Here is a 15,784-nt window from a genome sequence, read left to right on the forward strand (position 1 = left end):
CCTCAAATCCCAAGATTCGAGGATATTCAGAAATGCCATAAACTCCATTATTTTAAGAGCTGTTTCTTAAGAAAACTCTGGGCCAAGCATTTAGAATATATTATCACTTTAAACACAGATTTTCATTGACAACATTCTGTGGGCATCCATTTAATATTAATATTAAGCCAAAGAAATAATGGTCCTTGTTTCTTTCCTTCAAAACGACAGGAATAGTGGGTACTTGTTCCTTCTGAAAAACAGGAAATATCTAAGCCAGCAGTATTCACACTGGTGTCATTACTTGCATTACTTCAGTTATCGATTGAACCTTGCCAAATTCTCCATGATGCATCTGCCTTCCAGTGAGGGAGAGGCTTCTATGAGAGATTGACTTATAAAGGTTATCTCAGGATCAAATGATATACAGCTCTCTGCCTTTTAAAAAGTCTTAAAAGGCTGGGAAACCAGATCCTCAAAGAAGCACAGAAAATGAGGCGTCTGGCTGTAATTTTCTAAAATTAGTAACATAATATTTTAATGTAATTGGTACAAAATTTGAACTAAAGTTTTCAGAAGGGATGCCCAAACCAAATAAGCATTCATCAGTACTGTTCTCTGTCACCTTGAAATGACTAAAGTCTAACGATCTTCCAGGGTTAGAACCCAGGGGCTCCTGGGGGTTTCCCAGAATCCTTGAAGTTCTTGCCTACCAGGTAATTTACAAGGTGGGAGAGGGGTGGGGCAGAGCAGCCAGGACCAGAGGTCTTGGGTAAGTTTATCCCCAAATCTCAGGGAGACTTCTTGGTCGTTCTTTTGCCAACATTTGAGAGTGTTGTATTTTATTTTGTCTCTTCTGTTGAATCTAGATTGATAATATCCTCAAAACTCTTGCCCAAGGGTCTGTACATTTATAAACACAAGAAAAGGAATTGCTGACGCCTCAGTTTGTTCTATTGATTTGGAGAGTGCTGCAGGGAGTCCCGAGATCAATAAAGTACTGGCTTCCTCTCGTTCACCTCTTCCTTGCCAGTTTCCCTGTGCCAAATTTGCCTCTTTCTTTTCCTTGTCTTGTTTTTGGGGATCAGTGCCATAGGCATCTGATCTCTCTCTTAATCTCTCTGGGAAGAAAATATCCTAAATGCTGAGTGATTTTATCAGGATTTTATCAGCAGCATATCTCAAGGTGGGTGGAAGTAGTAAACTTGTATGACCACCTCTAGGTCCACCTTTCTTGTGTCTACCTTTATCTGTAATATGGTGTAAAGGTGCAGAGCTTTAGACTTCATTCAGACGGATTTGGCTATTGTTTCACTGGTCTTGGCAGACGCCTGAGTACATATTATTCTATGTGATAATGTGAATACCCAGTATATTCTTTTCTGTGTTCCTGCTCCCCATTCTCTTTTGCATGTGTGTGCAAGTGTTTATGCACAGATGTGTAAGCAAACATACACACACCAAGGATAGTATCTGTATGAGAGAGGGGAGAATATTTTTAAAAGAAGTCAAAATAAGGTTGATAAAATTCACATGAGGATAAAATAGAAGCCCAGCCTCAGGACAACATTGTGATATTTTGACAATTGAGTTCTACCCAAGATACTTGTTTCTGTCTCTGGTAAACCACTTTATTTTTGACAAGCCTTCCTCTAGATCAACCTTTAGACAACAGCATGTGCCAGAGACCCTTCTTGAACAAAGAAGATATTCTGAAGAAACTGCTTTTCATCTCCCTAAGACCAGGGATGAGATTCATTCATTCATTTGTTCATTCATCCATCATCCAACCATCATCCATCCATTCATCCATCTATCCATCCATCCATTCTGCTGCACAAAGAAGACCCAGAGCAAGAATAAATTTTCTTAGATGCAGTTGTATAATCCCACTTAAGAAGATGTCCTTAGATTTCCCTGAATCTTTCTCTTTCCCTTATCCCCAGAATCAATACAAAAAAGCAAGAAAGTCAGCAATATATGATCATAATAAAAGGAGATTTGAATAAAGCCTTTCCTAGGTAAAAGAAATAAAAGTTTTATTCCTTCCACTACTACAAACTACTTATGCTGCTCAAGGATTGATTACTACTGTACTACTGGGAGTCAGCTGTAGTTTCTATGATTCCACAATTCCACAAAACAGCTCTGAGAACTCTTGGGACTAGCCATCAAGGGGACCCTTTCCTCTGCAACTCTGTGTCTCCTTCCTAGACTCTGGTCTCACCTCAAGGGAATGGCTATTTCTTCTACTTGGAAAGAAATGCAGTCAGTCTTGGTTCCTGAAACCAGAGTGGACTTTTACATTAGAAACAATGTTTCTTCCATGATCAATGGCCTATCTAAACTAGATTGGGCTAGAAGAGAGGTCCCATGAATAGGGTAATTCATATCTGGTTGTACGTCTAATTATTTTTTAAAGAAAATTCAGCAGTCTTTCAGGTAGGTCTAAGAACTCCCTGAAAGTGAATAGATTTAGAGTTGCTCCATTTAACTTCTGATATTGGACCCATATAGGGAGTGCTCTTGATCCACACTCCACACTCCAGCCTCATGTTCAGCCCTCCCTTCCATGACTGACAGTCCCTAGACTGTTCTGAGGAACCATCTGTCTCCACAGCTCGCCCACACAAGGATGGAGTTGTCATTGATGCGGCAGCCAGAACTGCAGCAACAGGCACTGATGCCAGATGACACAGGTGGTCGGGAGCACCAGGAGTCACCAAGGAGACTGAGAGAAGACCAGAACTTCCATTATCGGGGTGGGATGCATCTGAAAGCATTACAGTCTTGTCCCAGATTAAGGTAATCTAGCCAAATGATGGACACTGATTCCTAAAATGTGTTCATCACATTCATAGAGATGTTAACAAACGTAATAAGTCACCATTCACTGAAATTATGCTATGTTTTCACAGTAAGTCACAGACTTCAGTGCTTCCCTTGATTTGTGAAGCTAAGACAAGATGAAGAATATGGTCAATGCCTCTAACTCTAAAGGTCACAGTATAACTTTTAAAAGGTACAGAAATATTCCAAATATTTTCTCCCAAGATGATCCATTAAGATCATTGGATGACCATTCAGATGCCAAGAAACTGTTTCCCGGGTGCTATGATATTGTTGGTTATACTGAAATATCTCAGGCAATTGAACCTATTCAGTACTTCTTGTTTTAAAGAACAAAGAGATACAACATCCTCTTTTGATCTAAGAGAAGTTAAGCAACATATGATTATAATGAAATTATACAACAAAAACTTGATTCTTTATCTTCCCTTCCTAATGACAACTCAAACTTTGATGAGAAAACTCAGCATAATCTTTCTCCTTCATTTTCTTCTTCAGTCTAATATGCAATACATCCCAGTGGGGTCCTGTTGATTCTTTGAATCTTTCTCCTCTTCATTCTGTTTCTTCATGGTTGTAAATGCTGAGTCTAGAACAGGCCTGGTATATACTTAGGTGCTCAGTAACTACATTAGAATGTTTGATAATCCCTGCTTAGCAATCTATCTTGCCTTTCCATTTCTTCCAGGATGAAGTACAAACACTTCGACATTAGATTTAAGACATTTTGCATGTTGGTCTCAACCTGACTTTCCACCTCATTTCCTTACATCTTCTTCTGCACAAACCTTCTGTCCAAGAAATCTGAAGATATTGTCATCCTTAAACTTGCCATGTTTTTTCATGCATTCTGCATTTGCAAATGATGTTCCCACTATCTTAAGACTGCCTAGATTACAGCAGCTGCTGATGATTGTCTTTTCTGTCATTCTGTCAAACCATTCATTCATTCATTACCTGATCAACATCTATACATCCTTGAAGACCCAGGCAAAATTTTACCTTTCTTATGAAGCCCTCCAAGACTCCCTGAGTTTGTCACATTTTCTCAGTGCTTTCGTAGTACTTTATATATAACTCTATTTTGCTACCTATCACACTGAGTTGTAATTTATCTTATGTGATTCCTTTGGCCTCCTCTGGATTATAAGATACTACAGGGTAAAGAATGAGTCATTTATCATCTTTCCCCAGTATGTTGTACAGTGCCTGGTACATAATAAGTACTCAATAAATGCATAATGAATAAATGAATAGCTAAGTTATTTGGAATAAATATATGTTTTAGAAAGAAGGGATCATTGCTCCAGATTGAGGATTCAGCAGATGAACTTCATAGCATTTTATCCAGTTATTTGAAAAACCTCAAGGAGTCTCTTTAGCAGTTATGTAAAATGTATATTTAAATTTTATTAAAATAATAATTTATATTATGTGAAATTCATAGAACAGCAACCAAATAACAATGATCTTGGAGCTATAGACCAAGTAATATGATAATGAGTCACATATACTGGGCAAAAGATAATGCAGCCTACGGAAAAATGTTTAGGGCTCCCTAGTCTCAATTATCTGTACATAATTCTCTATGAAGCCAATGAGAATGATGAATGACTAAGTAAAGCAACATTTGATTTTTAGAGCAGAGAAGTTAACTATTTCAAAACAAAAAAGTATTGTATAAATGTGATGATTATCCTCATGTTTCTTTTAAAAGTGATGAATGTCCCCCAAAGTGACTTATTTAAATTTAAATGTAATTTGGTTTTTAAAGTAGACACGCTCTTGTTTCTTAAATGCCAAAAGAGAACTGCCTAGCCATTTTGGTTTCCAGTCTCTCATTCATGCCTCATACCCTCCTCTGTCAATGACTTTGTTTGTTTTCCCACCTGAAGCTGCCCACAGAGAAAACAAAATAAAACGTTTGAAGGACATTGAAAATGGACAAGCAGGCGGGCTTTCCCCAAGAAAGGGTACTTCTTAAATGATCTGACAGTTTTCTTTGTTGATACAAATGAAAAGCTAACATAAAAATATCCCCTAAGCTGCACTTTTAGTGTTTTAAAAGAATGGGGACCAGCTCTGACATATTTCTATGTGCCTATCTTAATCCTTCAGAACTGAGGATTCTGAGCAAACTGCTGAACCTGCAGTGTTTGTCTATTTATCTGTTTTCCATCTGCACATAATATAGACCTCACATTGTTCATTTGGGAGTCCTTGTTATTGTCCAAATGCCTGTCACAAAACAGGGTGTCTTAGTCCTCTGGGGTAACTGGCCATGGTACCAACAGACGCAGATGGTGAATGAATGCATTAGTATGCTCTGTTCATGGTGGGAATTGCACAGAAATAATACATTAACTTTAAAAGATTGTTTTCCATCTTTGTTATGGAGTGTTTGAGGCCATGTTTGCATGCACAAAATGAAGTAGAGATTTAAGGCAATTATCTGTGTAATATTTGGGGGAAAATTACAGTTACCTGTTAATAAAGAATTGTGATTAATTTTAATCTGAATTTGTTCAATTTCACCCCATAAGTCCATTAATTTACCCTGCCATGTTTCACATGTAGTCAGAATCATAGTATACTTAGGTGCTTGAAATGCAAAACTGTGTTTCACAGCCCTTAAGGAGAAAGGGGAAAGAATGGCAATATTTCACTGTAACTCAATTATTATTTATAGGCCATTAAATAAAAGGCTTATGTCTCATTTGTAAAACAGGAAGCACAGTACCTATCTTCTTCCCCACCACAGGAATAAGGCTGTGATGAAAGCAGTTTGTAATTGTGATGTCTTTTACAAATGTAATGCCATTGGGTATGTTTATAGATGGAGCAAGGAATGATGATAGGAGATAATGAAATAGATCTGAATTTATATGAAATTTTCAGTAGGAAATGAATCCAACCCTTTATTAAATCAGATGCACTCTGGAGATCTTTTGGCATATTATAGAAGTGCTATATACATACATATGTGGAAGGATGAGGATCTCTGCTCAAAATCCTTTCATGCTCAGTACCTGAGTGTTCACTGATCCTGTGTGGGAAGGCAATGCACATGACGACCAGTGTGAGCTTCCCTTCTGTCTACACTCTTTGAATCTAAATTCATGATTTTCCCTACTTTGCTGCCCCTTTGCTGACTTCTGGTATAATTTTTTTGTCTGTTTTCTTTTACCAAATTTTCCTTAAAAAATTTAACAGCAATCCATGTTTCCTGAAATCAATGAAAAAGTCCAAAAATACATAAAGAAAAATAATTTAAGAATCTCCTCCGCTCTCTCTCTCTCTCTACACCCCTTTTCTTTTTTTAAATTTTTTTTATTAACATATAATGTATTATTTGTTTCAGGGGTACAGGTCTGTGATTTATCAGTCCCACACAATTCACAGCACTCACCATAGCACATACCCTCCCCAATGTCCACCACCCAGCCATCCCATCCTTCCCACTCCCCTCCACTCCAACAAACCTCAGTTTGTTTTCTGAGATTAGAGTCTCTTATGTTTTGTCTCCCTCTCTGGTTTCATCTTGTTTTATTTTTCCCTCCCTTCCCCTATGATCCTCTCTCTTGTTTCTCAAATTCCTCATATCAGTGAGACCATATGATAATTGTCTTTCTCTGATTGACTTATTTCGCTTAGCATAATACCCTCTAGTTCCATCCACGTCATTGCAAATGTCAAGATTTCAATTTTTTGATGGCTGCATAATATTCCATTGTATATATACGCCACATCTTCTTTATCCATTCATCTGTTGATGGACACCTAGGCTCTTTCCATAGTTTGGCTATTGTGGACAATGCTGCTATAAACATTGGGGTGCACGTGCCCCTTTGGATCACTACATTTGTTTCTTTGGGGTAAATACCCAGTAGTACAATTGCTGGGTCATAATACACCCCCGTTCTTGATGGCCACAATCCATCAACTTCTTGTAAGTTGTTATATTAATCACCAGAGTGCATCCTTACATACTTCTCCTCATGCTACACATCTATATGTACAGGAAAATGTATTTACACATGAACATTTTGGGCTGACTTTTGCTTTTATGAAACATACTATATTAAACTCATCACTCTGCAATTTACTTTTTCTCACCTAAAAGATCATCATGGACAGTCTTCCTGGCCAATAATGTATTCTTTTAAGAGCTGGATTTTATCCATGATAATACTCCACTATTTGTTTAATCTATTGTGTTCTTTCAGCCTATTTAAACATTTTTTTTTACCACTAGAAAATTATGCTCTAGGAGGGGGGAAAGATGGCGGAGAAGTAGGGGACCCTATTTCAACTGGTCCCCGGAATTGAGCTGGATATCCACCAGACCACTCTGAGCACCCACGAAACCAGCCTGAGATATAAGAAGATCTGGATCTCTACAAACAGAATATCACAGGCGGTTGGTTTTGAGGTACGAAGCGGAGAGCCGTGATTCTGCGGGCAGATATTGGAGGATAAACGGCAGCGGGAGGGTGCCTGGACGTGGGGATTCTACACCGCCGATGAGTGTCAGCCTCGCACGCTGCGGACAGGGCACAGACTCGCAGATCGGTAGCATCGGGAAAGGACTTTAGGGCAGCCCCCGGGGTGGAAAACCAGACTGACGGGGTCGCGCGCACGCGAACCGCAGCCCCCCGGACAGAAACCGGAGCGACGGTCGCGAGCGACGGTCGCGTGCACGTGAACTGCAGCCTCCGAGATGGAAACCGGGTGCACCGGGGTCGCACTGGTGAACTGCAACCCCCAGGGTGGAAACCCCAAGCGGCGGAGTCGTGCGCCAGCGAACTGGGAGTGGCTGGCGGTTTTAGAAGCACAAAGGGCAGAGACATGCCCCGACCTGGAGGCAGGACTGGGAGCACTGCAGAGGGGTGCACAACCCAGGACGCTGCAGTTTATAGCAGCACGGACAGAAACGGAGACAGTGTGGTCTGGAGAGCTCACTGAAGAACAGACTGAGGTCTCTCTGCTCTGAGGCAGAGGGTTGGAAATGGTCTCTTCTGCTCTGACTCGCGGAAGAGACGCGGAAAGCTGCCAGGGAAAGGCGCCAGAGAACAAAAGCCCGAGAGACTGATTCTCACTGAGCCCATCCCCCGCCACAGGGGCGCAGGGCAACTCCGCCCAAACAGGGTTGCCTGAGTAACAGCACCGCAGGCCCCTCCCGCAGAAGACAGGCTGGGAAAACAAGAGGCCAGCAACCCTAAGGTCCCAAGAAAACAGGTGCATCTTGCTTGGGTTCTGGTCAATAATTTGGACTCTATACATTCCCTCAACCACCCATCAACAGAATGACTAGGAGGAGGAGCCCCCAAAATAGAAAAGACTCAGAGATTATGACTTATGCTGCAGATTTACAAATGGATGCAGATATAACCAAGATGTCAGAGATGGAATTCAGGCTAGCAATTGTGAAGACAATGGCTAGAATGGAGAAATCAATTAATGGCAACATAGAGTCTCTAAGGGCAGAAATAAAAGGGGAATTGGCAGAACTTAAAAATGCTATCAATGAGATCCAATCCAATCTAGATAATCTAACAGCTAGGGTAACTGAGACAGAAGAGAGAATAAGTGATCTGAAAGACAGTATAATAGATAAAAAGGGAAAAGAGGAGGCCAGGGAAAAACAACTCAGAATCCATGAAAATAGAATCAGAGAAATAAGTGACACCATGAGGCGTTCCAATGTCAGAATCATTGGAATCCCAGAGGGAGTGGAGAGAGAGAGAGGGCTAGAAGACGTATTTGAGCAAATCGTAGCTGAGAACTTCCCTAATCTGGGGAATGAAACAAACATTCGAGTCCTAGAGGCAGAGAGGACCCCTCCTAAGATCAAGGAAAACAGGCCAACACCCCGGCATGTAATAGTAAAACTTGCAAATCTTAGAACCAAGGAAACCATCTTAAGGGCAGTTAGGGGGAAGAGATTCCCTACGTACAGAGGGAGGAACATCAGAATAATGTCAGACCTATCCACAGAGACCTGGCAAGCCAGAAAGGCCTGGCAAGACATATTCAAGGTACTAAATGAGAAGAACATGCAGCCAAGAATACTTTATCCGGCAAGGCTTTCATTTAGAATGGATGGAGAGATGCAGAGCTTCCATGACCGGCAGAAGTTGAAAGAATATGTGACCACTAAGCCGGCCCTGCAAGAAATATTAAGGGGGGGTTCTATAAAAGGAGAAAGACCCCAAGAGTGATCTACAACAGAAATTTACAGGGACAATCTATAAAAACAATGTCTTCACAGGCAACATGATGACAATTAATTCATATCTTTCAATAATCACTCTCAACGTGAATGGCCTAAACACTCCCATAAAATGGCACAGGGTTGCAGATTGGATAAAAAGACAGGACCCATCCATATGCTGTCTACAAGAGACTCATTTTGAACCTAAAGATACATCCAGACTGAAAGTGAAGGGATGGAGATCTATCTTCCATGCCAGCGGACCTCAAAAGAAAGCTGGGGTAGCAATTCTTACATCAGACAAATTAGATTTTAAACTAAAGTCTGTAATAAGAGACACAGAAGGCCACTATATCATTCTTAAAGGGTCTATCCAACAAGAAGATCTAACAATTGTAAATATCTATGTCCCCAACATGGGAGCAGCCATATACATAAGCCAACCATTAACCAAAATAAAGAGTCATATTGATAACAATACGTTAATTGTAGGAGACCTAATACTCCACTCTCAGCAATGGCCAGATCATCGAAGCAGAAAATCAATGAGGAAACAAGAGCTTTGAATGATACATTGGACCAGATGGACCTCATAGATGTTTACAGAACATTCCACCCTAAAACAATAGAATACTCATTCTTCTCGAGCGCACATGGAACTTTCTCCAGAATAGACCATATACTGGGTCACAAATCAGGTCTCAACCGATACCAAAAGATTGAGATGATTCCCTGCATATTCTCAGACCACAATGCTCTAAAACTGGAACTCAATCACAAGAAAAAATTTGGCAGAAATTCAAACACTTGGAAGCTAAAGACCACTCTGCTCAAGAATGTTTGGGTCAACCAGGAAATCAAGAAGAACTTAAACAATTCATGGAAATCAATGAGAATGAAAACACATCGGTCCAAAACCTATGGGATACTGCAAAGGCGGTCCTAAGGGGGAAATACATAGCCATCCAAGCCTCACTCAAAAAAATAGAAAAATCCCGAATTCACCAACTAACTCTACACCTTAAAGAACTAGAGAAAAAGCAACAAACGACGCCTAAGCCACGCATTAGAAGAGAAATAATTAAAATTAGAGCAGAAATCAATGAATTAGAAACCAGAAACACAGTAGATCAGATCAATGAAACTAGAAGTTGGTTCTTTGAAAGAATTAATAAGATTGATAAACCACTGGCCAGACTTATCCAAAAGAAGAGAGAAAGGACCCAAATTAATAAAATTATGAATGAAAGGGGAGAGATCACGACTAACACCAAGGAAATAGAAACAATTATTAGAAATTATTATCAACAACTATATGCCAATAAACTGAGCAATCTGGATGAAATGAAGGCCTTCCTGGAAACCTATAACCTGCCAAGACTGAAACAGGAAGAAATTGACAACCTGAATAGGCTAATAACCAGTAACGAGATTGAAGCAGTGATCAAAAACCTCCCAAAAACAAGAGTCCAGGGCCTGATGGATTCCCTGGGGAATTCTACCAAACATTCAAAGAAGAAATAATACCTATTCTCCTGAAGCTGTTTCAAAAAATAGAAACAGAAGGAAAACTTCCAAACTCATTCTATGAGGCCAGCATTACCTTAATCCCCAAACCAGGCAAAGACCCCATCAAAAAGGAGAATTTCAGACCGATATCCCTGATGAATATGGATTCCAAAATCCTCAACAAAATCCTAGCTAATAGGATCCAACAATACATTAAAAGGATCATCCACCACGACCAAGTGGGATTTATCCCCGGGATGCAAGGGTGGTTCAACATTCGCAAATCAATCAATGTGATAGAGCACATTAATGAGAGGAGGGAGAAGGACCATATGGTCCTCTCAATTGATGCAGAAAAAGCATTTGACAAAATACAACATCCTTTCCTGATTAAAACTCTCCAGAGTATAGGGATAGAGGGAACATTCCTCAAGCTCATAAAATCCATCTATGAAAAACCCATAGCGAATATCATCCTCAATGGGGAAAAGCTGAGAGCCTTTCCCTTAAGATCAGGAACACGTCAAGGGTGCCCACTCTCACCACTGTTGTTCAACATAGTACTAGAAGTCCTAGCAACAGCAATCAGACAACAAAAAGAAATAAAAGGTATTCAAATTGGCAAAGAAGAAGTCAAACTCTCTCTTTTCGCAGACGACATGATACTTTATGTGGAAAACCCAAAAGACTCCACCCCCAAATTACTAGAACTCATCCAGCAATTCAGTAATGTGGCAGGATACAAAATCAATGCACAGAAATTAGTTGCTTTCTTATACACTAACAACGCAACTGTAGAAAGAGAAATTAAAGAAATGATTCCATTTACAATAGCACCAAAAACCATAAGATACTTCGGAATAAACCTAACCAAAGAGGCAAAGGATCTATACTCTAGGAACTACAAAACACTCATGAAAGAAATAGAAGAAGACACAAAAAGATGGAAAAACATTCCATGCTCATGGATCAGAAGAATAAACATTGTTAAAATGTCTATGCTACCCAGAGCAATCTATACCTTCAATGCCATCCCGATCAAAATTCCAATGACATTTTTCAAAGTGCTGGAACAAACAATCCTAAAATTTGTATGGAATCAGAAAAGACCCCGAATCGCCAAGGAGATGTTGAAAAAGGAAAACAAAGCTGGGGTCATCACGTTGCCCGATTTCAAGCTATATTACAAAGCTGTGATCACCAAGACAGCATGGTACTGGCACAAAAACAGACATACAGACCAATGGAACAGAATAGAGAACCCAGATATGGACCCTCAACTCTATGGTCAAATAATCTTTGACAAAGCAGGAAAAAACATGCAATGGAAAAAAGACAGTCTCTTCAATAAATGGTGCTGGGAAAATTGGACAGCCACATGCAGAAGAATGAAACTCGACCATTCTCTAACACCACTCACAAAGATAAACTCAAAATGGGTGAAAGACCTCAATGTGAGACAGGAATCCATCAAAATCCTAGAGGAGAACATAGGCAGTAACCTCTTTGACATCGGCCACAGCAACTTCTTTCAAGATACATCTCCAAAAGCTAGTGAAACAAAAGCAAAAATGAACTTTTGGGACTTCATCAAGATAAAAAGCTTCTGCACGGCAAAGGAAACAGTCAACAAAACAAAGAGGCAACCCACAGAATGGGAGAAGATATTTGCAAATGACACTACAGAGAAAGGGCTGGTATCCAAAATCTATAAAGAACTTCTCAAACTCAACAGCCAAAAAACAAATAATCAAGTCAAAAAGTGGGCAGAAGAGATGAACAGACACTTCTCTGAAGAAGACATACAAATGGCTAACAGACACATGAAAAAATGTTCATCATCATTAGCCATCAGGGAAATCCAAATCAAAAACACACTGAGATACCACCTTACACCAGTCAGAATGGCAAAAATGGACAGGGAAAGAAACAACAAATGTCAGAGAGGTTGTGGGGAAAGGGGAACCCTCTTACACTGTTGGTGGGAATGCAAGTTGGTACAGCCACTTTGGAAAACAGTGTGGAGGTTCCTCAAAAATTTAAAAATAGAGCTACCCTATGACCCAGCAATTGCACTACTGGGTATTTACCCCAAAGACACAGATGTAGTGAAAAGAAGGGCCATATGCACCCCAATGTTCATAGCAGCAATGTCCGCAATAGCCAAACTGTGGAAAGAGCCGAGATGCCCTTCAACAGATGAATGGATAAAGAAGATGTGGTCCATATATACAATGGAATATTACTCAGCCATCAGAAAAGATGAATACCCAACTTTTACATCAACATGGATGGGACTGGAGGGATTATGCTAAGTGAAATAAGTCAAGCAGAGAAAGTCAATTATCATATGGTTTCACTTATTTGTGGAACATAAGGAATAACATGGAGGACATTAGGAGAAGGAAGGGAAAAATGGGTGGGGGGAACTGGAGGGAGAGATGAATCATGAGAGACTATGGACCTGAGAAGCAAACAGGGTTTTAGAGGGGAGGGGGGAGGGGGGATTGGTTAGCCCGGTGATGGGTATTAAGGAGGGCACGTACTGCATGGAGCACTGGGTGTTATACGAAAACAATGGATCATGGATCACTACATCAAAAACCAATGATGTATTGTATGGTGACTAACATAACATAATAAAATTAAAAACTAAAAAAAAAAAAAGAAAAGAAAATTATGCCCTAATCGACACGCTTGTTCATATGTATTTATGTACTCTATTTTTGTTCATATATATGTTACTTTAGAAAAAATGACATTGGTAGATCAAAGAATGTATATTTTTACTTCTAGTATATTTTATTGTTTTTTACTTTCAATACATATTACTAGAAAAGTTTCCAAAATGATTTATACCAATTCACATTCTCACCAAATTGAAAAAGAGTGCTTCTTCCCCCACATCCTTTATCAGCACGGAATTTATCACTTTTTAAGTTATTTTGCCAATTTGTTACATTAAAAATGTTATCTCATTATACTTTGTTTGCATTTCTCTGGATTTTATTGAGGTTGCACATCTTTTCATACATCATTGGCCATTTGCCTCTTCTACTTTGTTAATTGTTCATATACTTTTTATAAAGCATCAAAGCTGTGAACATAGGGCCTCAATAAATACTGGTTGAACAAATGAATAAAAATATCTCAAAAATTAGAATTTGTCCGATCAATTTGTAGTAGTCCTTTGTATATTGGAATGTTGTCCCTTTTTTACACTATCTGTATTTTTTTTTCAGTTTGTTTTCCTCTTGACATTGTCATACCGTAAATAAAGCCACAAAAGATCTCTTGGAACATGATATAAGTAAAAAACTGATACAAGCTGGAAAACACTCCATAACTCTCACTATGATAACCATGTTGCTGCCCCATCTTGTCATGTATTGCATATTTAGCAGTGTGTCCCCAGCAGATGAATGACTCTAGAACCAGGTCTCTTACATCACCTGTGGGGCTTACTTAACAAATCAGAAAGCAAGGCACAGGCAAAACAATAGCCTTCTCAGGCCTAGAGAGTAGAAAGAGGACTGGGAGAGCCTGTTTGCCTATAGATGAGGGGAAGGCACATCTTTTAGGGTATTTAAAATGAATAGTAAAGGAAAATAATAATGATAAATAGTAAATATATCCTAAAAATGTGTTTGGCTTCTCTGTACAAGAGAGTAGTTGATATTTTTTCACTAATAATTTAATCTCATCATTTATATGGTGTTCAGTTCTGAAAAGAACTTTCAAAAAGAAGGTAAATTCAAATATTTACATTTAAAATTGCTACTAACTGAATTGCTTTTAGAATTCTGACTCACTTTGAGTTGACTTTTATAAAGCAACAGTGCTCTGCACATAGGCCCTCAGTAAATACTGGTAGAATAAATAAACACAATTATCTCAAAACACTTAGAATTTTAGAAATGGGAGGAGACTTCACGCAGTGTGATTCCCTCACTTTATAGATGCAGCACTTGAGGTCAGGGGAAGCAAGTGACTTGGTGGGGTCAGTCAATTAGTATGTGGCAGTGTCAGGATAAAGAGAGACCCTCTGCTTTTGGAGTCTGCCCAGCAGCCCTGAGTTAATTCAAGATGTAATAAAACTTATCCATTCAACTCTAACTGAGCATTGAACAAATGGTGGGGTGAAGCATGGTTTTGCTGTTTGCATAATGGGAAGAATATACCATTGCTCTGTGATTGATTCTCTTATTTAAGAGTATGCTTTTACTTAACGTTCCCAGAAGCTCGACTTAGCACAAGAGGAAAGCTTGCTGAAGGAGGCTAATTGTCACTCAGGGGCTGAATTGGACTTGAATGTCCACTGTGATTCTTACGCTGTTCATGGAAGAGAGCCTCAGAATGAAGAAGTTACTTAAGGAAGATTTGGCATCTCTATTATTATTTTTATTTTGCAATATAATAGTTAATTATTATGTTTCATGAGTTACATAGACCTCCGCCATGGATATGACTGGGATTGTCAACAATTTTCACTTCAGACAACATAGTCAAATGTCTTACCAGGTATGAAACTTAGTGATGGCCTACATCCAACTTGAACATTGATCTGAAACTATTTCAGGGCCAATAAAGTTGTTATCCATCTTATAAAATATATGTGTTCCTCTTTTGCTGGCACCACTCCCAGCATGTCTTGGATGCCTCATCCAGCCCTTGATCTTCATGAGCACAGCAGTCATGGCTTTCCTCGGCCCTACTCACAGCTCCCCAGAAACTTAGAATCCCATGTGAGGAGAGGCAGCTGTAAGCACAGTCTATTTTAATTCTTTAACAAATAAATAATGTAAGTCACTTCCTTTTAATTTCATTTCATTTTGTTTTATTTATTTTGAATCAGTAATACATTTGCATGGTTCAAAGATATTCAGAAGTAAGTAAGAGAAAGTATACAGGGAAAAATCTCCCTTCCACATTTTTCTCCTTGTCAGCCAGTCCTTCCTGTAAGCATATTAGATTTCTTATGCATTCTTCCAGAGTTATTTCATACATATACGTGTGTGTACATGTATGTATACTTACACACGTATTTATTCACTTTTTATTCACAAATGATCACATTCTAACATGCTGTTCTGTACTTTGAGTTTTTCACTTTATAATATATCTTGGGACTCTTTTCTTACAAATATGTAAAGTAGTTCCTTATTCTTTTTATAGCTGCAGAACATTCCATTGTGTGGATGTATTATAATTTGTTTAGCCAATCTTCTATTA

Source organism: Halichoerus grypus, chromosome 3, assembly GCF_964656455.1.
Source record: "Halichoerus grypus chromosome 3, mHalGry1.hap1.1, whole genome shotgun sequence".
Taxonomy (NCBI): Eukaryota; Metazoa; Chordata; class Mammalia; order Carnivora; family Phocidae; genus Halichoerus; species Halichoerus grypus.